Source organism: Leptonychotes weddellii, chromosome 5 (assembly GCF_054177405.1).
Source record: "Leptonychotes weddellii isolate Sample4059 chromosome 5, ASM5417740v2, whole genome shotgun sequence".
NCBI lineage: Eukaryota > Metazoa > Chordata > Mammalia > Carnivora > Phocidae > Leptonychotes > Leptonychotes weddellii.
In genome coordinates, this window is record NC_138373.1 from 150,252,666 (window position 1) to 150,276,626 (window position 23,961).

Below are 23,961 nucleotides of genomic sequence, written 5' to 3' on the forward strand. Positions count from 1 at the left end.
CTTTTTTTTTTTTTTTATTCTTATGTTAATCCCCATACATTACATCATTAGTTCTAGATGAAGTGTTCCATGATTCATTGTTCGTGCACAACACCCAGTGCTCCATGCAGAACGTGCCCTCCTCAACACCCACCACCAGGCCAACCCATCCTCCCACCCCCCTCCCCTCTAGAACCCTCAGTTTGTTTTTCAGAGTCCAAGTTGATTCTTTTTTTTATTGCTGAGTAATATTCCACTGTGGGCTATGCCACCATTTGTCTATTCATTTATCTGTTGATGGACATTTGGGTTGTTTCCTGTTTGGAGCTGTAATGAGTAAAGCTGCAGTGAGCATTCATGTTCACATCTTTGGGTAGACATATGCTTTCACGTCTTTGGGGCAAATACCTAGCTGTGGAATGGCTGGGTCAGAGAATAGACATATGTTTAACTTTGTGAGAGACTGTCAAACAGGTTGAACCATTGCCACTCCCACTAGCTGTGTACAAGCTGTGTATCCTTCCTATATTTGATATTTTCAGTCTTCTCAATTGTGGCCATTCCTGTGGGTGTGAATGATAACTTGTTGTGGTTTTAATTTGCATATCTCTGGTGGTTGATAATGTTGACTGTCTTTTCATGTGCATATTGGTTATTTTGATATTTTCTTTCATGAAATGCCAGTTTGTATCTTCTGCCTATTTAAAAAAAAGTGGGGTTCTTTCCTTATTAATTTGCAGTTCTTTATATATGCTGGATAGTAGTCCTTTGTCAGATACATGCATTGAGATATCTTCTCTGCATCTGTGAATTGGCTTTTCTTTCTCTTAATGGTGTCTTTTGATGAATATAACTCTTAATTGTAATGAAGCACAATGTATCATTTTTCTTTTATGTTGTTTTGTGTTGCATTTAAGAAAGTTTTGCCTCCCCAAGTGGAGTAGTTTTAACACATGACTCCATGCGGCCTCATGCCATCTGTTTGCTCTCTCTGCCGCCTCATCTCCTATTAGAAGCGCCTCTCAGAAGCAGGGGGTGAGGAAGGCAGAGATGGGATGAAAGATCTCTGATAAAATGCAGGGTTAAAAGCCTGGATTACTCGCCTCCCCAGGACATGAGATTTGTGTCCCTCGCCCCCTTCCTTCCCCTTTGCGGATTTGGGTTTAGGCTGTGCTGCAAGATTAAAACCAAAGAGATTAAAAGATTACCTCTGGCAGGGAAGGCAAATTCTTCCTCTTTGCTCCCTGAGTCAGTGGGGAAGGTAGGGTAGGCCTCCACCAGTGGGGAGGTAGGGTGCTAGTAACAGAACCACTCCACCTCTAGGGACTGGTTCCTTCTTCCTCCTCCTCTGGGGAGGCCTGGCCAGGGCCACCCTCACCATGTGTAGCCTTGGGCACACACACACCTCTCTGGGTCTCAGTTCCCAAGTTGAAGAGCAGGTGTGGGAGCTGAGCTGGATAGGGAGCACCAACATGAGCTTTAGTGGGTTCTCAAAGCCTGGTGATGTGTTAGAAACGCAAACTTCAGGCCCCTCCCAGACCTGCTGAGGAAGAAACTCTGGGGAGTGGGGAGGAGGGGCAGCAATCTGGGTTTTAAAAGCCCTCCAGGGCAGGGGCGCCTGGGTGGCTCAGTCGTTAAGCACCTGCCTTCGGCTCAGGTCATGATCTCAGGGTCCTGGGATCGAGCCCCGCATTGGGCTCCCGGCTCCGTGGGAAGCCTGCTTCTCCCTCTCCCACTCCCCCTGCTTGTGTTCCCTCTCTCTCTGTCAAATAAATAAATAAAATCTTAAAAAAAAATAAAAGCCCTCCAGGGCATTCTGATGCACACTAAGGCCTGGGTACCAGCACCTTAATTATGGTAACAATAGCTAATTTTTAAAGCATCTAAATGTGCTCATCAGTGACTCTTCTAAAGAGTATGTACCTGCTCACCTGTGATGGAGGTACTATTACTCACTCCATTTTACCCCAGAGAGAACTGAGACACAGAGAGGTGAAGCAGCTTGCCCGGGGTCACACAGCTACTAAGCGGCTGAGCCTGGATTTAGACGTGGGGAGGCTGGCTCCACGCACTGAGCTACCAACCACTGTTCATATGGTTTTGAATTCCCAGCGCTGTGCATCCTGGACCTTCACCGAAGTCCACAGTCTTTATCAGCTGCTCCAAGGAGTGGTGCTCCAAAGGGCTGACTGCCCTGGGGACCCCTGGCTCTCAAGGTTCTTTCCCTGCCTCTCCTCAGGGTCCGCTGAGTCTGCTTTGACCATGCAGGGCAGCTTCCCACTTCCTGCTTCCTGGGGAGCTGGCGGCTGGGAAACCCCTGGGCTGAGGTTGAGGGAAGCGGATGTTGTGAGCTGACCCCAGCTGCATTGTCAACCAGACCCAGAGACAGAGGCCTACAGCACGCTGGGTGAAACTCGTTCATGTCTTGCATCATTTCCTCGTTCAGTATTTAGTGATCCCAACCAGAGAGAAGTCAGAGCCTGCAGAAAGCCAGAGGCAGATAGAAGGGGACGAGGGGAAGAGGAAAACTGTCCATTCATTTTACGATTCTTCCTACAAGTCCCCTCCTGCACTAGGGATGGTTGAAGATACCAACCCTGATGCTGGAAAGTGATCAAGGAACAGTCAAGGCCCAGATGCAGAGGCTGATTTATGGGGGCTGTGCTGGGGAGATGGAGTGAGCATGCCGGGTGGGAGAGGGCAATCCATCACTGCTTCCTAGGGGAGCGGCAAGTCCCCCCCACCACCTGTCTGGCCCCTACTGGGGGGTGAGGCTGCCTTGCCCTCTGCCATGTCACCAAGGCCCCTGCTCTCAGGGGCAGGTGGCATTGCCTAGGAGTTTGGGGAGCTCTAGCACTCCCCCCACTTTTCTGCCCCAGTTTTCTTGGGTCTAGAGTCCCTTTGAACCTTTGGGTGGGGGCAAGGGCGGTTGCGGGGGGGAGAGGAAGGACCCCCCCCCCCCAGATAGAACCCTGGTCAAGTCCCTTCTCTGGGACTCAGCTTTCTCCTCTGTAAATGAGGGCCTCAGCCCAGCCGGGCCAGCCGCACAGGGTGGTCGTGGCGGTGAAGGGGTATGGCCAGGGGCTGCCAAGCTCTGTCCCACCTGAGACAAGCGGGAGGTTGGAATGAGGAACTTGCCTCTGATGACTGTGCTCCCAGGCGTGTGCTGGGCTCTGCGTGGGGAGATGTGTGTTGGGCACCCAGGGGTGGCTGCAGCCCAGGGCCCGCGCGGGCAGGCGTGTCCACCTGTGCAGCTACGTGATGGATCCAAAGATCCATCACGGGTACATGCGTGGTGCATGAGTGTGTGTGCACACGTGCATGTGCGGGCCTGTGTGTGTGCAACCACACTGATGGCCCGAGCTGCCTGTGATCCCTTTACTCCTGCCAGCTGGGGAGGACCCCTCTGGGGCGGTGGTGGGGGTGTGGCTGGGTGCTTATGCCCAGGCCCCATCCAGCTGGTTATTTATTGATTAATTCTGCTGCCAGCTGATGGATGCCAAGCCGATGCCAGGCGCAGGCCCTGGGCTGATTTACATAATTAAAAACCATCAGTAACAGAGCCAGGCCTCACCCGCCAACTGCTTCCTCTGGCATGACAACAAGCTGAGCCTCCCTCCTCCACCCCCACCCTTGCCTCTGCACCCCAGGTCTTCCTCGCCTGCCTGACCCCCTCCCTCTCCCGGCCTGCCCCGGGTCAGCCTACCGGCCTGGGCCACTCCATATCAGCCCCTGCCCAGTCTGATGGAGAGATTGTAGTGTTTTGGGATTCTCGAGTCACTGACTCCAAGATTCTATTAGTCCATGGTTCTTTGTTGGAGAGTCTCAGATTATAAGAGATTCAGCTGTGATCCTCCAAGTATGTGATTTTTCAAGAGTCTATTACTCTACGTGACAAAGGGGAAAAATGTTTGCTCTCAGCAGTCCTGCCTGCTCTCAAGGAGGTGGGGCTGCTCTCAGGAGAGCCTGGCTTTCCGCGGTTCCGCGGAGGCCACCGTGGTGGGTGGGGTGTGTCCATCACTGCTTTACAGAGGAAGGAGCCATTTGTCACGGCCGAAGGCTCAGGGCAGGGGCGGGTGCTGGGGAGTCTGGGCAGAAGGAAGGAGGACCCAAGGACGCCTCGGGGAGGGGCGGGGAGATATCCCTGGTGGAGGCCTCCCCTCTGAGAGGGGCTTCAGAAAATTCTGGATTCAGCAGAGCGTGTGATGTCAACCCCCTTGCTGGTGTTGCTTCCAGTGTCTTCAGAAAAGGCTCTCGCATCTAGAGAGGCAGTTTGGGGTGACCAGCGTGGGCTCCTCCACATCCCAGCTGTGTGATCTTGGGAAGCTACTCAGCCTCTCTGAGCTAGTTACCTTCTCACCTGTGAAATGGGGCTTGTTGTAAGGATGAAATGTTAATCTGTGCAATGGGCTTAATAGTCAGCCAGCATGTGGTGAACCCCTCATGAATGGTGGCTGTTATTGTGTGGGAGTGGGTGTTTTGGGGAGACCTTCAGCGGGCTCGTCAGACTTGGTGAAAGCAGAGACTTGCTGGGGTCTCTACACAGGAGGGCTAGGTCTGCTTGTCTCCGTAGGCCGGCTCCCAGTGAGGCAGGTGCTCAGAGGATGTTTGTGGAATGAATGATTTTCTCTTTTCTCAGCCCTTCCCGAACACGGGCTGGCCTCAGCCAGCCCTCAGCCACTTCCCCTCCAGCTGCCCTTCCTCCAAAGCTGTTTGGGGAAGACACAGCTGACTGACCCCACGCCCAACACCGCGGCCTGAAGGTGCACCCACAGACCCTATCCCACAGTGCCCCACATCTTAGTCTGAGCACGATAGGACCTCAGCATCTCAGTTTTCTGGTCCAGAACTGCAGAACTGAAGACCCACAGAGCAGTCTTGCACCCACCCATGACACCTTGGTCTACATCATGGCACAGGTGAACCACCAATCTTAGGTAATTAAGAAACGATTTGTCATAATTAAAAAAAAAATCTAAATAAAATATGTTTAAAATTAATGGTAGAATGTAGGATGGTACAGCCGTTGTGGAAAACAGTTTGGCAGTTCCTCCAGAAGAGAAATATTGAGGGGCACTTACGTGGCTCAATCTGTGAAGCATCTGACTCTTGGTTTCGGCTCAGGTCAGGATCTCACTCACTGGTCATGGGATCGAGCCCCGCCTGGGGCTCCAACCTGGGCAGGGAGTCTGCTTGAGGATTCTTTCCCTCTGACCCTCCCTGCTACTCGCACATGGTCTCTAAAATGAATGAATAAATCTTAAAAAACAAAAAAAAAAGATTCTCTCTCTCCCTCTCTCTGCCCCTCCCCCTTGTGCTCACAAGCTCTCTCTCTTAAAAAAAAAAAAAGTAAGCATAGAATTACCATGGGATCTTAGCAATTCCACTCCTGGGTATAAACTCAAAAGATTTTGAGAGAACTCTGAAAGCGGAGCCTCAAACACACCCCAAAATTCACAGCTGCATTATTCACAAGAGCCCAAAGGTGGAAGGAACCCAAGTGTCCATCAACTGATGAATGGATAAACCAAATACAGAACATATATAAACATATCAAAAGTGTAAAACAAACATATACAATGGAAGATTATTCAACCTTAAAAAAAGGAATGAAGTTCTGATCCATGTTACCACACGGATGAACCTTGAAGGCGTAATGCCAAGTGAAAGAAGCCAGACACAAAATGGCAAATTCTGGAGGATTCCGTTTAGGTGAGGCACCTGGAATAGTCAAATCCATAGAGACAGAAAATGGAATGACCGTTAACCGGGGGCTGGGGACAGAGGAATGAGGCGTTAGTGTTAAATGGGCACAGGGGTTCAGTTGGGGAGGATGAGCAAGTCCTTGAGATGGACGGGGATGCTGGTCGCATAAGGACATGAATGTGCTTGATGCCACTGAATCATACACTTAAAAATGCTTAAATTTCGTTATGTTTCTCTTGCTACAATTAAAAAGTGACTTCATTTCACTGGAAGAGGTCATTATGTTTGTAATCCCCTGTCTTTTCTATTTTTTATTTTGATTTTCCAGGCCCCCATGTTCCGGGCACATAGTAGGCCCTCCATCATGACTTGCCAAGTGTGTGAAAGAGCCAGGCCTCCCCATCTAGCCCGATGACAAGCTAGCTCGTCCAGCAGCTCACGGCTCCTAACCAGGCAGCTGCTTCTCTTGATTTCACCAGAGCAGACAACCCATCGCTCAGCCACAGGTTGGTGGGGACGGGGACTGGTGCCTGATGGTGGTCAGGTGGTCCTGGGCTTTGAGGATTGGACACAGCCCCTGAGCTGATGAAGAAGCGATTTCACACAGAGGCCTCTTTCTGGTGCTGTCAGAAGGCAAGATGCCACGCTCGGCACACTCCGGAGCTGGAATGCTGTCAGGCCCAAAGGCCCAGACCCCGCTTTGGTTGCATTTCACGCCGGAAGACATTTCTTCTTATGCGGCAGCAGCTCTTGGATGTGGCTTTTTTTTTTTTTTTTAGATTTTATTTATTTATTTGTCAGATAGAGAGAGAGAGAGAGCACAAGCAGGGGGAGCAGCGGAGGGAGAGGGAGAAGCAGGCCCCCCACTGAGCAGGGAGCCGGACGCGGGGCTCGATCCCAGAACCCTAGGATCATGACCCGATTGGAAGGCAGATGCGTAACTGACTGAGCCACCCAGGCGTCCCTTGGATGTGGCTTTTAATATGCTCATTGCTGCGTCATCGCTTTCTCCCCCTGAGCAGTGGACAGAATTGCCAAGTACTGGGGCCGTCAGGCTGTTGGGGGAATCAAGAAATTTGCCCCCCCAGTCAGTCTTTCAAAAACCCTGATATCTTTTTATCAAACGTGAACATTTGATAGAGTCCGATTATTCCACGTGCTGACCGTATAGACAAGTCAGGTTTCTTAAAATCAAAGGAATGGTTTTCATTGGCATTATTGTATCACAGAGAAAGACTGTGAATCCTGGCCCTCATAAAAAAAAAAAAATTGATGTGCACCTTCATTCAACAGCGAGAGTGGCTTAGGTTGGAAAAGCAGACTTTTGTTCAGCCCATCTCTTTTGACAGCTGGCTAAAAAGACGTCCACTCACTGGCCTTGGCTTGATTGCACTTGTAATATTCTCAATTTCTCTCGGCACTGAATGAAGATTTGGAAGCACATTGTTGTCTGCTAGCTGCTCACTGTGAATAAGCTTTGAGCACTGGTATCCCAAGCAAGTGCCTCCATCCACATAGCGGTGCCCTTCCTAGCAGCCTACACGGCAACGGAGAGTCGGTCCTGATCTCCGTGGCCCCTTCTGGTCCACGTTGTGGCTCACAAGTAATCATCAACTTAACCAAAGAACGTCCTCCTCGGCAGCACCAATGTTGAGTGTGGGGGGGGCAGAGGCAGAGGGAGAGAATCTTAAGCAGGCTCCATGCCCATCACAGAGCCCCGCATGGGGCTCGATCTCATGATCCTGAGATCATGACCTGAGCCAAAATCAAGAGTCGGACACTCCACTGACCAAGCCCCTTAGGTGCCCCCAAATTTCTATTTCTGCAGAAGAAAAAGAGAGTAGATATTAGGGGACAACTAGAAGTCTCTTCATTCATCCAATGAATGGTGTTGAGCCCCCACAGCAGTGATGGTTGAGCAGTGAACAAGAAAAAGAACATCCTGCTTCTCATGGAGTTGACACTCGAATGGGAAGAGAGCAAGAGGAGAGGGTTTCAAGGAGGAAGGAGCAGTCCGCTGTGTCCAATGTGGCTGTTTTCCTCACCCAACAAGAAGCCTGGAGGTGGGACAAGATGACTACCACAGCAGGCTCCAGTGTTATGTCAGTGTTCCAGGGGGGGAGAAGGTGGAAGAAAGGCCCACCAGTTGCCTCTGACTTCTTTTAAAAGAAAAAAAAAGCTTTCTTGGAAACCCACCAGCTGCTTTCTGCTTCGATCTCATTGGTCAGAACGAGGTTGCACGGCTACCCCTAGCTGCAAGGGAGGCTGGGAAATCAGGATCAGAATTCTCAGGACGGGCTGAGCGCTGGGCACATTGCCCATCAAATGCAGCCGGGTTCAGCTAAGAGAAGGAAGGAGGCTTGCCTGCCACACCCTTCCGTGCACGTGCCAGGGTCTGAGCTGCCCTGCACACCGGTGGTTTTGTGCGTCTGTACGGGAAGGTGCCTGCCAGCGCATCTGTGGGATAACCACCCACCTCCTACGTTGTTGGTCGCTGATTTTACGGACCGCCCCCACACTCCCGATGGTGTTATCGGATAAGAGAGAAAATAATTTTGCCCGTCTCTAAACCTGTCCGCTCTGACTTGTCACTCACCGTGTGGCTGGCTCTGTAACTGTCTCAACAATAGAATAGCTTCGACCTGGCTTCTCTACGAGGCAAGCACCTTTGAATAATGCCTCTGTGCTTCTGGTCCGTTCTCCGCCTTTAGGGACGGAAATCATCAATTTCGTATTGGAAAGCTTTATTTTCTGCTTGTTCTAGAAACACTCCAATGGTTTCCCAGAGCGATGCTCGATTGTTTTGTTGGGGGGAAAGATGTGCAAACTTCAGAGGCTCCTCGCCGCCGCCAGACGAGCCGACATGAGAGACCCCACACTGGTCGTAGGTATGACGTGACTTTGGTTTCAGCTATTTAGGTTGTCCTTTCTATTTTTACTTTTCCTCTCCCTTGTGCAAAATCCTACCTCTCCAAGCCAGCACATTCCACAGGCACATAAAATCCTCTTCACAGTGGATGTTTATGCCTTATTCTGAAATGTAAATTTTCGTTAATATTCTCATCCCTACTTTAGTGGTTCAACAAGCCATTTTTGTCTTACCAATCCATTGTCATTATTCGGGGCGATAACCCAACAGCAAATGCATTTAATGGCTTCCTATGTGGCCAGCACTATTCTGAGTGCTTTATATACGTTGTGACAGTTTGAAAACATGCTCCCAATTTTGGGGGACACTTTTATTAAGAAGTGGCATCTATGTCCCTGCCTCGTTAATCTGGGCTGGCATTAGTGACTCACTTATCACCAGTGGAAAGTAGGGGAAGTGATGACTTGTGATTTCCAAGGCCAGGTACGAAGAGGCCGTGTAGCTTCTGCCTGGTTCTCCCGGGACGCTCGTTCTGGAAAAAGCCCAGCTCCCTGATTCTGCCATGATGGAGGTAAGCACTTCGGTCACCAGCTCCAGCAGAGCTAGCTGCCAACCTAGGGCACACACCAGGCGCCAGTTCTGTGAGTGAGCCATCTTGTACATGCTGCAAGCCCAGCTGGGCCATCAGATGGTGGCAGCCCCAGAATGTATCTGACTGAACCCCCACGAGAACCCCGAGCGTGAGGTGCTCAGCTGAGCCCTTCCCGGATTCCTGACCCATAAAACTATGAGCAGAATCAAATGGTTGTGGGCTTTTTTCCCCACGACTAGAATTTTTTTTTTTAAGATTTTTATTTATTTATTTGACAGAGAGATAGAGAGCGAGCACAGATAGAGTGGCAGGCAGAGGGAGAGTGAGAAGCAGGCTCCCCACTGAGCAGGGAGCCTGACGTGGGGCTCGATCCCAGGACCCTGGGATCATGACCCGAGCCAAAGGCAGATGCTTTACTGACTGAGCCACTCAGGCGCCCCCCCCCCTAGAATTTTTAAGCCAGAACAGGAACCCAAGACATAGAACTAATTTAGTTCTTGAATTTTCGGATAAAGACACTGAACCCCAGAGAGATTAAGCAAGTTGCACACGTTTTCATGGCAGAGGGAAGAGATGTGTGCAGGCAGGCTGATTCTAATATTCTGCCTCTTGACAATAAGGGGGTGGGGAAGCAAAGTTAACAGACGAATAGTAACACACAAAATGCAAAAATGTGTGCCAGGCAGGCTGACAGCACCCTGTTGAGGGAAGGTTGGTCCCTTTGGACCCACCATCCCTGACTGATGGACTTTGGAAAACACATACCACTTTTAAGAACCCAGCGATTTCTACAAAAATTGCCATTAATTTTACATTTCAAATTTGCACAATGTAAGTGGATGAAATTCTTCCACCTGTTATTTTCTCCTCTAAAACTTCCACGCTGCCTGGGGACAGCAGGTTTTGAGACCGCATGAGGGAAACCCTGACCCCTCGCCTCTTGGCATCTCAGGTGTGAGAGCTGGGAAGCTTCCTGACAAAAAAATATTAAAGCCATAAAATTAAAGGACATCAAATTTAACTGTTGGAAGCACCTTGGCTTTCATCTCCTCCAACCTTCCACCCAGGGCAAGACAAGGACAAGGCACGTGAGAGCAAAGCAGCTGCTTGGTAGGATGGCCCCAGTGGTGCCCGGAGGTAGCTGGGGATGAATGACCGAGGAACCGTAGAGAAAATATGGCCGTCAGATTGCAGGGTTCGGGTGGTCACTGAGGGCTGGGAACTGGGTCAGCTTCATGGGCATGTGACCCGGGCTGTCACCCCTGCCTTGAAGGACCCCACACTTTAATGGCCTGCTTCACTATCTTGAAAGCCTTAATCATTTTTTTAAAAAGATTTTATTTATTTATTTGAGAGAGAGAGAATAAGAGAGAGCACATGAGAGGGGGGAGGGTCAGAGGGAGAAGCAGACTCCCTGCTGAGCAGGGAGCCCGATGCGGGACTCGATCCAGGGACTCCAGGATCATGACCTGAGCCGAAGGCAGTCGCCTAACCAACTGAGCCACCCAGGCGCCCAAGCCTTAATCATTTTTGAAAAAGGGGCCCCGCAAAGTATGTAGCTGGGCCAGGATGGAGAGGTCTGAGAGCTGGCTCAGGAATGAGCATTTCAGGGGAGCAGGGCAGGCAAAGCCTGGGAGCCAGGAAGCCCAGAATCAGCTCGGGAAGCGGTCACTTACCCAAGACCACTGGGCAGGCGGTGATAGCACAAGAAACTGAACCCAGTCTGGTTGGATTTCACGGCACCGGGTCTTAAACACTTTGCTCTCCTGTCACCTGGGACGGACCTCTCACCGGAGCTGCCTTCTTGACTATTCCTACAATCTCAGCCTTCTTTTCCAGGGAGCCTTCCTGGATTGCTCTGGCCTAGTCATACTTGCCATTCCCTCCTTCCTTCATACTTCCTACCTAGCTGAGCCATGGTCCTTGTGTCAGCCTGTGTCCTTTCCCTGCCCCTCCTGGCTAGAGTCTACTGTGGCTTCCGGGCTCCCAGGCCAGTCCGGACAGGGCCTCGCACATGCAAGAAGAATTTTTGGGCTCAGTCTTCTTGCTGCAAACCTCACATGTAGATTCCATGGTGCAGTCTTTCTCACCTTCCCATCCCTAGAGTTGGGCTCCTGCCTCAATTTTCCCGTCTAAAACTCCAAGGAACTGTGGGATAATGGGAGTCAGACCTGGTTCATATTCTGTCTTGCTACTCACTGTAAAGCAAGCAGCTCAGCCTCTGCAAGCCTCAGTTTCTGCATCTGTTAAATGGGAATAAATCCCCACCTTACCCAAGTGCTCAAGGTTGGCAACACCAGTCATGTGGATGTCACCTACCCCCTGATACACAGCGACGGCAAGGGCATCACAGCTCTGTGCTCTTCTCCCCTTCCCGGGACCCATAATGTGAGAAAACATCAGACAAGCCCCAAGGGACAGGCTACAGAATCCCTGACCGGTACCCTTCAAAACTGCCAACGTCATGAAAAGCAAGAGAAGAATGAGAACCTGTCGTAGAGCAGAGGAGACTAAGGGGGTGGGATGACTGAATGTGATGTGGTCTCCGGGACGGGATGCTGGAACAGAAAAAGGACGTTAGTGGACAAACGGGCGAATCTAAGTGGAGTCTGGAGTTTAGTTAAGAGTAAGGTACCAGTGCTAATTTCTTAGTTCTGACAAACATACTGTGGTTATGTAAGACGTTAACATGGCGAGAAGCTGGGTGAAGGGTACACAGCCAAATGCTCTGAGGGAGCTCTACCTTTGCCTTTTTTCTCGAAACCTAAAATTATTCCAAAATAAGATGACTAAAAAACAAACAAAACCTGCACTGCTGTTATTGCTTTTGTCTGCCCAGTGTCCCTCCCCCATTCTTCAGCTGACAGGCCCTGCCCTGGTGACAAGGGTGGGGATACCTGTCCCAGGCTGGGCCATTAATTTGCCCGCATCATCCTGGCCACAGTGATTGGTCCAGGGGGTAAGCATGTGACCCAGGCTGGGCCAGTCAGACTTCTTCCCTAGAATTGTTCAGCTTGGAACGGGAGGAAAAGCTCTCTCAGTCTCCCGGTGAGTCTGGGAGGCTGTCAGCCCGGGGTTGTGGGTGCTCCTGGTTCCATTGCAGAGGGACTATGGACCGAAAGAACTAAGCCAGAGAGAGAGACAGACAGAGAGAGAGAATGAATGCTGATGGCATTCAAGATGGCCTCCTTCTCCTTCCCAGCCTTCCTCAGGCACAGCCTCCTCAGCCTGCACTGTTCTGGGAGCCAATATATCTTCTTTTGAGTTTAAGCCAATTCAAACTGGGCCTGAGTTGGGTTTCTGTCACTTGCAACCAATGAGTCCTGATTAATACCTTCCTCTCAAGTTGCTGTGAGGATTTGACGGGTTGTATATAACAGGAAACGGAGGCAGGCCCCCTATAAATGGTGAAGGATGTCGGTGTCCTCTCCAAGGAGTCTGGGGCCTGCCCTGCTTGAACTCCAGCCTGCTTGGCTGTGGCCCTGACACCTGCCTCACTCCCCTCCTGGTTCGCACACAGCCCCCTGACTTCACATGTCCTCCCACCTCCAGGCCCTGCGTGGGGACTCCTCCTCCTGGTGCTGGGAGCCGAGTGTGCTGCTCATTGGGCTCTGCTCTGGGAAAGGCACCAGAGGGGAGGAGAGGGAACTGGGCCTCTGGCAGAAAATTTCCTCTGCAGAAGTAGGGGGGAAAACCCCACATCGGTCTGGCTGGACCCAGTGAAACCAAGAGGTAGCTGGTGTTGGGAATGTGGAGGCTTGTCTAGTGCTTGTTCTGAGGATAAAATGATGGAGCTGTGGGGACCTGGTTCTACGGGCCCCAAGCAAGAGGAGCCGGGACGGGGGGAGCAGGAGATATGAGAGAAGCTTGAGAGAAACCACAGGCAGAACAATCAGAAGGATTTGCGTGCGTGAGCAAGGGCAGAAGTCGCTCTTTTATCTGAGGTCTGGGCTATGGGCCAGGAAGGGAGAGACACGACCGGGGAAATCCAGGGGATGTAGACAGGGCATGCCGCCCCCTTTCCTGGGCACCTGAACTTGGGCTGGGAAGGACCTTGCAGAGCCTGAGGAGGGACGAGACAGGGTCCTGGGTTGCCCCCTGCTGCTCTGGCCATGTCACACGTCTGTGCCTCGTTCCTTCTGGGAGCGCTGCCTGCCTGCCCCTCCGCACCTGTCAGGCTGGCAGGGAGCTGGGGCATCTCTTCCTGTGCGCACTCTCCTTCTGCCCAGGGCCCCCACCCTGGCCCCCGGGGCAGAGCTGAATTCACTCACCTTCCCACTCTCCCAGACGTTTGCTTTCCTCCTCGCATGACTCTTCCTTCCTTCCTTCCTTCCTTTGTTCCCTCAGGCGTGAACTGGATCATTTTATTCCACAAATGTTTTGGGAGTGCCGACTGCATGATGGCTTCTGATCGAACAGAGGAGAAGAGGATGGACCCCGCCCTTGCTGGTGTGGCAGAGACGGGGAGGGATGGGGCTGGGTTTAGGGTACACTTTGGAGGCAGAGCTCATAGGAGTCGTGGATGGCTCAGTTTTGTGGGGAGCCCGGGCGCCATCAAGGTGGCACCTGGGTTGGGGTCTGAGTAACTCGGTAGCAGCCATACACCCTCCATTCCCCACAGAACCTCGGGAACACACAGCTACTCTCCCGCCCACAGGGACCTTCAGACACCCAGATTTTAGACCGAGAGAACATTAAGTATAAAGGCTGAGAATGGGATGACCAAGCATCCTGTGGCTACAGCATGGCTCCCTCAGCAGGAAAACCTGGGTGGATCGTGGCGTTGCTCCTTCCCCTCTGGGCAGTCTTGGTCAAATTGCTTAGCATCTCTGAGCTTCATCAGTGAAATGGGTATAAGAGCAGTAAGTACCTCGTAAGATAGCTGTCATTGCTCGCTGAGACTTTAATTCATGGGAAACACTTGGCATCGAGCCTGAAAGAAATAGTAAACGCTCCAATTTTGAGCTATTATTATGATCCTAGGTAGAATGTGGCCAGGTTGCAGAAAACTCCAGATGCTAGAGTAAGGAGGTGGCGCTTTATCCCATGGAGTCACAGCCGGGAAGTTTTCGAGCAGAGAAAGAACAGGAGGAAACCAGCCAGTCAGCGTCTCCCCGGTCCCTGCAGCATCCTGAGTCTTGGGGCCGGCAGCAGGAAAACGGTGGCGAGCCGGGCCACGAGGCTGGTGACCTCCAGCCTCCCAGGAGCCTCCGGCTGCCCCAGTTCTGGATCCAGGCAGTAGAAGGGAGTCTACCCCCACCCCCAGCATCCCTCTGGGCAGAGCCAGATAGATGGTTTAATAACGCAGGCTGCCTGGCTGACCTTGTGGCCGCTGAGCCAGCAGAGACTCACGCCACTCCCCTGCTCTGGCTGCGGGGCCCAGGCCTGAGGTGCCGGCAGAGTCCCTGGATGGCAGAATTCTGAGGCCCCGTGTAAGGGTGCTTAGGCCCGAATGGCAGACACCTTGACAGCGTGGGGCTCAGCAGCCTCTGGCTAGTGGGCAGCAAAAATCCGGTAGAGGCACAGTGCCTGGGCCCCCCTTATCCCCTTCTGGATCTCCCTGGGGGGTGTCTCAGAAGTGACTCCTGGCTCTGAAGGCTGGGGGAGGTGGTCTGTCACATGCATGCAGACCCTACCTGTGTTGGAGCCCCCTCAGCCTCTCAGTCTGACCCTTGTGCCACTGGGTGGGGCCGCTCCTGAGGGCACTCCCTCCCGGAGCACTCCCCTCCGTGCCTGGTGACTGCCTGGGCACCTGGGGCACAGACCAAGTCAGACATGGCCGGATCTGGGAGTTGCACCTTCCAGTGGAGACGCCAGGTAGATCAATGGGGGTGGAGGGGTGGGGATCTCATTCCTTTCCTGTCCCAGGGTACCCTCTCCAGGTCTGCTTTACTGAGACTGGTAGGGAGGCAGGCTGGCCAAGCTCACCACCCAAGAAGCTCAGCTCCAAGCCAGGCAGGCAGGGTGCCATCAGCACCCTTAATGAACTTCCCTGGGGGCCCTCCCATAACTCGATCTGTGGGTCAAAGGGTATTCCCGTGGATACTTCAAAATATCCCCTAGAGTGTGGCCTTGGCCTCTAAGCCTCATAGGCACCCTCTCCTGGGGGCTGCACACCCAGCCAGCCTCTAGTGTAGCCTCATCAGGGACTTTATGTACATTCTTCCTGCCCCATTAGCCTTGAGCTGCCCTTGATTCATGGATACGAGGACTAGAGACTCTCGGAATCATAGAATCCTATGGAATTAGGTTCTCCAGCTCCGGTATCTATACTCCTAATTCTGTTTTCGCCTCTGCTAGTCTGGATGCAGAACACAGAACTTTCTCAATTTCCCCCCAATATAATTGATTGACCTCAAGCCCATTGGCTCCCAAGATGGCTTCCAAGGATACCTTCCTCCTGGAATTCATATCCTGTGTCCTTCTCTGCCACGGTGAGTGGGGCGGACCCGTGTAACCAATAGGAAATTGCAAACATTGAGGATGTGTGACTTCGGAGGATAGGTCATACAAGACACTGTGGCTTCCTCTTTGCTCTTGCTCGGGGAGCGGAAGGAGCCGCCATGCTGGGAGGATGCTCATGCAGTCCTGTTGAGAGGTCCATGGGACACAAACCGAGGCCTCCTACCCACCGCCCGGCACCAACCTCCTCAAGCCCCAGCCCAGCCTTCGGATGAGTGCGGCCCCAGCAGCAGCCTGACTCAATCTTAGGAGATTTCTCAAGCAAGAATCACCCATTCCCAAATTCCTGACCGCAGTAACAGCGCAATAATAACTGTTTTTTTTTTTAATTCTGATATAAGCCACTGAGTTGAGGTAATGTGTTAACACAGCCACAGATGGCTAATATGATAAGCATGTAGATTTTTCTATTTTTTTTGTCAGTAAATAGTGTCACACCTTTCATAACGCTAAAAGGAAACAGCCGATGACCTAGAAGTCGATAACCATCAAAAAATCTCTTTCACAGCTAAATACAATGAATTCAGATAAACAAGAGTAGAGAGTTTGAAAATAGCAAACACTCACTAAAGTAAATTGCTGCAAAATATCCATGAGCAAAGTAATTCTGGGTGAAAACATGAGAGGAAAGAATTCATGCAATATGATTAATGTGTAGGTAATTGTAAATTAATACTGACCATACAAAGAAGAGCATGTAGACATTTCTAGAGGAAGCAGGGCAGGGAAGGTGTTTGGGGACGCTGAAGTGGAGAGGGGGGATTATATTGCACACTCTGCAGCAAAATGACTTAAAAATCCTTTTTGGAAATGGGTGTGTTCTCCAAAATCCATTCATGACCAGGCCTCCTCTGGGGATTTTGCTGCATCCCTCCTCTCCTGACCAGCAATCTCCTCTCCCCCAACCACCCACTTTCTCTCAACCCCCAGCTCCGCATCCTCTCATCCTTATTAGGACTGGGAATTTGCCCCCTGCCTTCAACCTTGCATACCCTGACCTGTCACAGTGCCTAGCAAAACAAAACCCTCCCACGTAAAGGACCCCCCTTCCCGAGAAGCTCAGTCTCCACGTCTTTATATTCCATCGGGATGGCTCTATGGTGGGCAAGGTGCAGAGATTTTAGGAAGGGGAGCTTCAGTTTTCCCTTCTGGGTCCTGTGTCTCATCACTGGGTCTTGTCTCCAGTGATTGTAGCCTTGGTTCCAGCATCGGAGACACAGCAGAAAATCTGCTTTTTGGTTTGGATCTCAAACAGGAATGTGATGCCTCGTACATACTCTGCTATCTGTGTGTTTCACTAAAAGCATCGCTTAACCTAATTTTCTTAATCAACTCAAAATGCCATGTAGACCAAGTGAAAAACAATTCATCTAAGTACAAAGGGTGGATCTTGCTGTTCACCTTAAACAGCGCGGGCAGCTTTTAGCATTCCTGTGTTCTTCTGGCTCTTACCGTTTCGCTCTCTGAGCCCCGCAGAAAGGAAGAGCTTCTGGAAAAAGTGTCCTCGTGGTGATGTGGCCAGGGCAGTGGGCTCATTTGGATGTGGTCAACTCAGGGAGAAGGGGCACTCGGTGGTGGGCTGTTAGAAGCAGCTCCCAGGCACCGACAGGAGATTCCAGAACAGACAGGGTCTGGGGTCCAGGACGGGGGTCCAGGCAGCTGGAAACACCTGTCTGTCATCGGGCACTAAGGCTTCTGGGATGGTTCTGCTTCGGTGGTTTTTCCTGTCCACGCGTCACTCCACCTATGGCTCAACTAGCCCAGCAGGGGCCGGGGGGGGGGGGCATCTGGATTCGCATTCCACCAAGACCCCACATGGCGGTGGGGAGAGAGGCCATTGCGGTGTTGGCAGCAAGGGAGATAGACGCTGGGTTCCCAGAACAAAAGCCCCCTAATGTCCACTTCGGTGGCTTATTAGTGGGAATAATGTATGAAAAGTGCTGGGCACGGTGCTTGGTCCTGAGTGAGCCACCATACACGGTAGCTACTATGATGGAGGTGATGGGTGAGGAGTAAGTCAGGGGAGGACACACGTGAGAATGAATAATATTACAATATGGTGCATGCTGTCGTTCAGACCTACACAGTGTTCCAGGAACCAGTGGAGGAAGAAGTAACTTGGCCAGCTGAGCTTAGGGGTAGTCAGGGGAGGCTTCACAGAGGAGGTGGCCTTTGAGCAGTACCTGATGAAAGACTGGAAGTAGACAGTGGGGAGGGAATATGAGAAGAGGGAAGGCGTCCAGGTTGAGGAAACAGCAGCATCAAAAACACAAATGGTATGGAGATTATGGGGTGAGAGTTTCATGGCATGTTCTGGAAAGGGCAGGGATTGGTGTCACTGGGACCCAGAGCGTGTGTGGGGTGATACGAGAGGATGCTGGAGGGGTAAGTAGAGGCCCGACTGCCAAGGGCCTTATTTGGGGAAGTTAAGGAGTTGGGGTTTGATTCCCAACCAGAAGAGGTTGTTTGGCCACCCACTGCTTGGTATACCACTGGTGTCTATGTCTGCACCCAAGGCAGACATCGCCAGTTGATCATGACACTTCCTGCAGAGGGAGAATCCAGGCAGCTGTTGCCAATCATCTGGCATCGTCATGAGAAATGAAACCTACTGCCTGTGGGGTATGACCTGTCCCTTGGCAGATGGCTGGGAAAGTCACCCAAGCCGAACCAGAAGAGGTTGTTTGGCCACCCACTGCTCGGTATGCCTTGAGGTCATGGCTTAGTTCCTTGGGCCGGAGCGGATTAGGTGGGCCTCACCAGTGCCCACCTCTGAAGAGGGTCTGCTCGCAAGAGCCGCCCGGGGGTAATACTGGGGCTGGGGGTGCGGTGTGGAGCTCTCTGCAGTTGCGCGCTCCATCCGCCAGAGGGCGCAGGGGTCGCTGTGTCTCCTCCTGAGGTGAGCGGGGCGGTGGGGGAAGGTTCTTCTGGCAAGGACTTTGGCCTGGGACCCTGCTTCTTGCCCCAGCTCTGTACGGGGACCATGCAATGCGTTCCGAACAGCCCTTGCCCTCTGGGAGGGCTCAGTTCAGAGGGCAGAGACAGCGTAATGACTAGTGACTTGTAGGATCTGCAGTGAGGGGCCTTGAAGGGTGGGTAGGAGTGCGCCAAGCAGCCTGCGGTGCAGTTGTGGAGAGCAGAGGTGCAACCCTGTTGTCTGTCTCCTACTTGGGGAGATAAAGGTAGCCTGCGTCCCAGGTCTTCTCTGTCCTCCCAGTCTCATCCTGGACCTGCTTTCCTGTTCTCCGTCGACAGGAGGGAGGAATTTTTCTTTTTCCTTTTTTAAGATTTTATTTATTTATTTGATTTTATTTATTTATTTGAGAGAGAGAATGAGACAGAGAGAGAGAGAGCATAAGAGGGGGGAAGGTCAGAGGGAGAAGCAGACTCCCTGCTGAGCAGGGAGCCCGATGCGGGACTCGATCCTGGGACTCCAGGAACATGACCTGAGCCGAAGGCAGTCGCTTAACCAACTGAGCCACCCAGGCGCCCCTGGAGGGAGGAATTTCTGAGCAGACGTTCTTGTTGCACCAGTGATGCCCAGCTCTGTGGAGTTCCCTGCACACACACACCAGGCTGTTTCACGCCTCTGTGCCTTTGCACAGGCTGTTCCCACAGCCTGATACATCCCTCTCCACCTTCTTCAGCTGACCAACTCTTACTCATCCGTCAAGATTCAGCTCGGGCAGTGGCTCCTTCTGGGGAGTCGCTGCCGTTCCTGGCCTGGATGGGATGCTCCTGCTGCGAGTTCGCGCGGCCCGGACCTCACGGTCTGCTGTGCGCCACCCGAGGACAGGCACTGCATGGATGCCTGTTCTCAGTGATGGAGACGCAGAGGCCCTGCTCCAGGCAGGGCTTCAGCGTGTGGGTTTGCGGATCGCGGGGGCCGAGAGAAGGCGCGCGTTTCTTCGTGTACACGGGACACAAGCCGAGTCTCCCCACCAGGTGCCTGTGTGCCCAAGTGCAGGAGTACAGGCCCGGATGCCAGAACTTTCTGTCTGTATCTCCTACCTCCTCCCCCTAGCTTCTACCCTTTTGCGGGTGGCGCAGGTGTGTGGGGGTGCTGGCCAGGGAGGGGCTAGGGCCGAGGAAGAGTCTCCGGGGTGGGGGGTGAAGGGTAGTGAGCCGCTGCCAAGAGCCCCTGCACAAGGGCCGAGATCTGGAGTCTAACACTGTCTCTGAGGTCAAGTTCGCTGCGTGAGCTTGGGCGAGTCTCTCCTCTCCCCCGAGCCTCAGTTGGCTCGCCTGTAAAATGGCAACGCAGTAGCCGCACTTCTCGGGTTGCCCGCGGTGCAGCACCGGCCACGGGCGGCGGGGACGAGGTGAGGAGGGGGTCCACCCGCGGCGGTGGAGTCGGGGGGTGGGGCGCGGGGGGGAGGCCGCGGGCGTCCCCGGGCGGGCGCTGGGGGGCGCTGCGCACCTCGGGCGGCCCGCCCCGCGGCAAGTTTGCCTCCAGCTGTTGAATGCGCTCGCGACGGCGGCGGCGGGACCCGGAGCCCGCGGGGTGAGCGGGGCTGGGGGCCGGGGCGGGGCCGGGGTGGGGGTGGCGCGCCCGGCCGGGGCCGGGGGCTCCGGGGTCCGCGCGGCCGCCGCCGCCTCCCCGGGCGCTGCAGCTGCGGCGGTGGAGCCGGGCGCGGCCCCCGCCCCGCGGCCGGGTGTCTGTGCGTGCGCGTGTGGCCGTGGCAGGAGCCAGCCGCGAGAGGGGGCGGGCGGGGTCTCGCTGCGGACAGGCCTGCGGAGGCAGCCGGGCGCCGGGGCGGGCCCGGGCGGACGGACAGACCGCCGGCCGCGGCCCCTGACGCACGCTGCGCCCCGGCCCCCTCCCGGGCGGCGGGCCCCGCCGAGGCAGAGGCGCGGCGACGGGGAGGCGGGGGTGGCGGTGTCTGCGCGCACACGCTCGCTCGCAGACACACACACACACACACACACGCACACGCGGGCCACGCCACAGACACACGGCACGCACCGAGCCCCGGCCGGGCGCCGCGCACACTCGCACCCGCGCTCACACTCACACTCACACTCGCGCGCAGGCCCCGCAGCCGCCGCCGCCGCCGGAAGCGGCGCTCGGCCCGGATCCCGGCTGGGCTGGAGGTAAGTGAATCCCTCCGGATCCGAGCGCCCGCGGCCGGCGGAGGCGGTGGGAGTGAGGGCTGGAACCCGGAGGGCACCCCCCTCCGCCGGTGGGGGTGGGGCTTGCCGGGGGACACAGCCTTGTGGGGGGGTAGGATGAGACCGGGAAAGCCACCCCTAGGGGCTCCGGGGTCTGGGGATCGCTGTGAGACCCCCGGGGGACCACCCAGTGCGGGGGGTGCTGGTGGTGGTGGGCGGAGGCGGGGTGTGAGGACGCGGAGGACGGTCGGTGAGGTGAGCATTTTTTGGGGGTGGTGCGGAGGCTCGATGGTGGACGGCTGTTCCAGTCAGTGCCACACCGCACCTTATTGCCCCCATCCTGGCAAATCAGGGACCCTAGCCCCCTCTCTTACCGAGTGCTGCCGGGGTCGAGGAATTCATCTTCGTAGCTGGTAAGGGGGGTTTGATTGGTGCTGCTCCAGGGGGAGGGGGGCAGGGTGGGGCTTTACCCCCTTTACCCGCAGGAGGGCGATGGATTTGCTAAGAGGACCAGATGCGGGGAATGGGGTCCCCTAGGTGGGTGGGGACCCTTGCAAAGGCTTTGCCCCCTTCTCCGTGGTGCTGGTGTGGGGCAAGCAGGGAGGCAGCCCGGGGAAGCAGCAGAAATCGGCATAGACTGCAGCTCTGGCAGGGAGGGCCACTGCCGGGCTGCGTGTGTGTTTGCATGTGTGGACTCCGGCAACTGGCAGAAGATGGGGGCAGGGGGGTGGGCGTGTTGCCTGGAGGGGCGGTGTGTGCACGTGGGGAAGGATGTGTGTGCCCTGTGTGTGCACACAGGGCTGTGTGCACGCGTGGACCCTGCTCGCTCTGTCTGTACACACACACACACACACGCGCGCACACACACACACACACACACTGTCTGTGGCCCCGCAGGATTTTCTTGGAATGTTTGGAGGGGACAGAGCTGGTCTGCATGTCTGTGTGTGCACTCGGGGAGCGTGTGTCCAGGACAGAGGCAGCCACAGTGTGTCAGGCATGCCCAAGGAGAGAGGTTAGAAGGGGATGGTGGCGCTGGCCCTCGGCTGAGCTCGGGAGGAACATGGGACTTGAGGGCACTTTCTGTCGCTGTGCGCTCCATGCTGTGCCCCTTTCCCCTGAACCCTTCCTAGCCCAGTGGCAACCTCTGGAGGGCGCTGCCTCCATCCCCCTGCCCCCCCCCCCCCCCCCCCCCCCCCCCCCCCCCCCGCCGCCCAGACACAGGTGTTGGATTGGAGTATGTGTGTGTGTCCGGGTTGCGGATGTCGCTGTCAGCAGGCCAGGCTGTCGGAGGAGGAGGGAAGCCGGCGGGGGGGCGGGGGGGGGGTGCTGGCAACACCTGGAGGAATGTGGTAGAAGATGCCAGCCCTGGGCTGCCTGATTTAGTCATTGAGGGACATTTTCATACAGGGAGCCGCATCATGGGGGTGGGGCGGGGAGGATTTGCCTGTGCACATGTGTGTCCATGGCTCACACACCTGCGCCCGTGGCCTGTGGGGCACCTGTGGGACAGATCGTGTCTAGGCCAGCGGCAGGGCACGTGGGCCTCCGCATGTGTGTAAACGTGTGTCCTGTGAGGAATGCACACACGCGCACATGCACACTCAGACCCTGTCTGTGAACGCCTGTCCGGAGTGACTCTCGAGCTGTGTACGTGGGTGGCGACCTCTGGGCCATCTGCCCCTGAGCAGCAAGAAAGACGAGTAATTGTGGGGGGGGGGTCTTGGGGAGAGGTGTGCGTAACGTCAGCATGGGCCTGTGGGTGTGATGTCAGTGAGAAGCTCTGGGTGTGACGTCAGCTCCAGGCTGCCACTGACGTCACTGGGACAGCAGGGTGAGGGGTCACCCCCAGCAGCCGGAGTGTGTGATGTCAGTGGGAGGGCGTGTGGCTGAGTGTGGTTCCGTCCCCTGTGTTGTGAGCCGTGAGAGGGGGAGGAGGATGGAGCCCCTGAGTGAGTGGTCCCTCTCCAGATGCCCCAAGTGGGTGTGGGGCCCCTCTCCTGAAGGCCTCTCCTCTGCCCCCCACCTTTCAGTGGGGCACCTCTTCCCCTCCCCCGACAGTCCCTGTTCTCCACCAGCCCCAGCCAGGTCACGGAGATACGTGTTTGTGAGCGAGGCTGTGTGTGCAAATTCATGTGACAGAACAGCCGGGGGACGGGGCCCGCTGGTTCCAGACCACGTGGCCACTCTGTGCTTTGTGATTTAGGCCTTCCTGTCACCTCTCCGGGCCTCAGTGTCTCATCTGGAACCTGGGGCAGGGGTGGTTGGAAAGGTGAGGGGTGTCACGGGAGATGGTGAGCCTCCGGGTGCCAGGTGCCTGGCCCATGGTGGGGGCTCGGCCCACCACGTCCCTGGCCTCCTGTCCCCCAGCTCGGAGTCTAACTTTGTAAAGAACTTCTTTCTGCCTCCTCGGATCCTCAGAGCCGTCCTGTGGGGCGGGCCGGCCGGCTGCTATCATGTGACACTTGACAGATGAGCAAACTGAGGTCGGAAGGGTAAAGCAAGCTGTCTGTTGATTCATTCCTCAGCAAGCATTTGCCCCCATCTGCCTTCCGCAGCTCGGTGGGTGCGTGCTGGGAGACACACTGGATTGGCAGGTCCCTTCCTGCAGGGCACTTTCATTGTTTTTATGGAGGGACACGGAGCTCTGTGCAGTGGAGGTGGGGAGTCCCCAAGGCGGAGGGTCCACTGGCCACTGTAAGAGGTTGCCTTGACCCCTAGTCCTTCCACCCTACAAGCTTCAGCGATAGGCAGGGGGACAGAAATGGGTGCTTCTGGCTGCTGAGCCTTTTCTAGCACGCTCCATGCCCGCTCCCCAGTGTGGCTTCCTTGTTCCCTGAAGTCTGCGGGACGTGTGCTTTGGAAGCAGAACCGGTTCCCGTGACAGCTTGGCTGAGCGGCTGTGTGTGACACGGGGGTCAGCCCCGCTCTCCTCTGTCTGCGAGGTGGCGGCTGCTGTCTTGCAGGCTCAGTGAGCGAGTATGAAAATGTGGCATCCACGCGCAGGGCCAGGAGGTACCCATCACAGTTACCCTCCCCCATTCCAGCTACAGTGCCCCCCCCCGGGCCCAGCTCTGTCCCCCCACAGTCGGTGGCGGTGCCCTGGGCCGTGCGGAGCAGAAAACCAGGAAGCAGGATCGCCTGGAAGCCCGAGCCTCCTTAACCGGTAGTCCAGAAGGTTAACTCAATCCTCTGCCTCTCACTGCCCCGTCCAATCCTCTATTAAATTAACCTTCTCGGG

At 54.8% G+C, this 23,961-nt stretch overlaps 1 long non-coding RNA gene across 2 annotated transcripts; it reads left to right on the forward strand.

Annotated features, from left to right (window-relative positions):
* Window positions 1–1,751: 1,751 nt before the first annotated feature.
* LOC145721909 (uncharacterized) lies at window positions 1,752–9,171 on the forward strand. 2 transcript variants are annotated; one of them, XR_014145931.1, is made up of 3 exons: window positions 1,752–4,916; window positions 6,014–6,191; window positions 8,450–9,171. It is a non-coding gene; the product is annotated as an uncharacterized LOC145721909 (long non-coding RNA). The 2 variants fall into 2 exon arrangements; XR_014145932.1 differs by having other exon boundaries at window positions 1,752–4,898.
* Window positions 9,172–23,961: the final 14,790 nt, after the last annotated feature.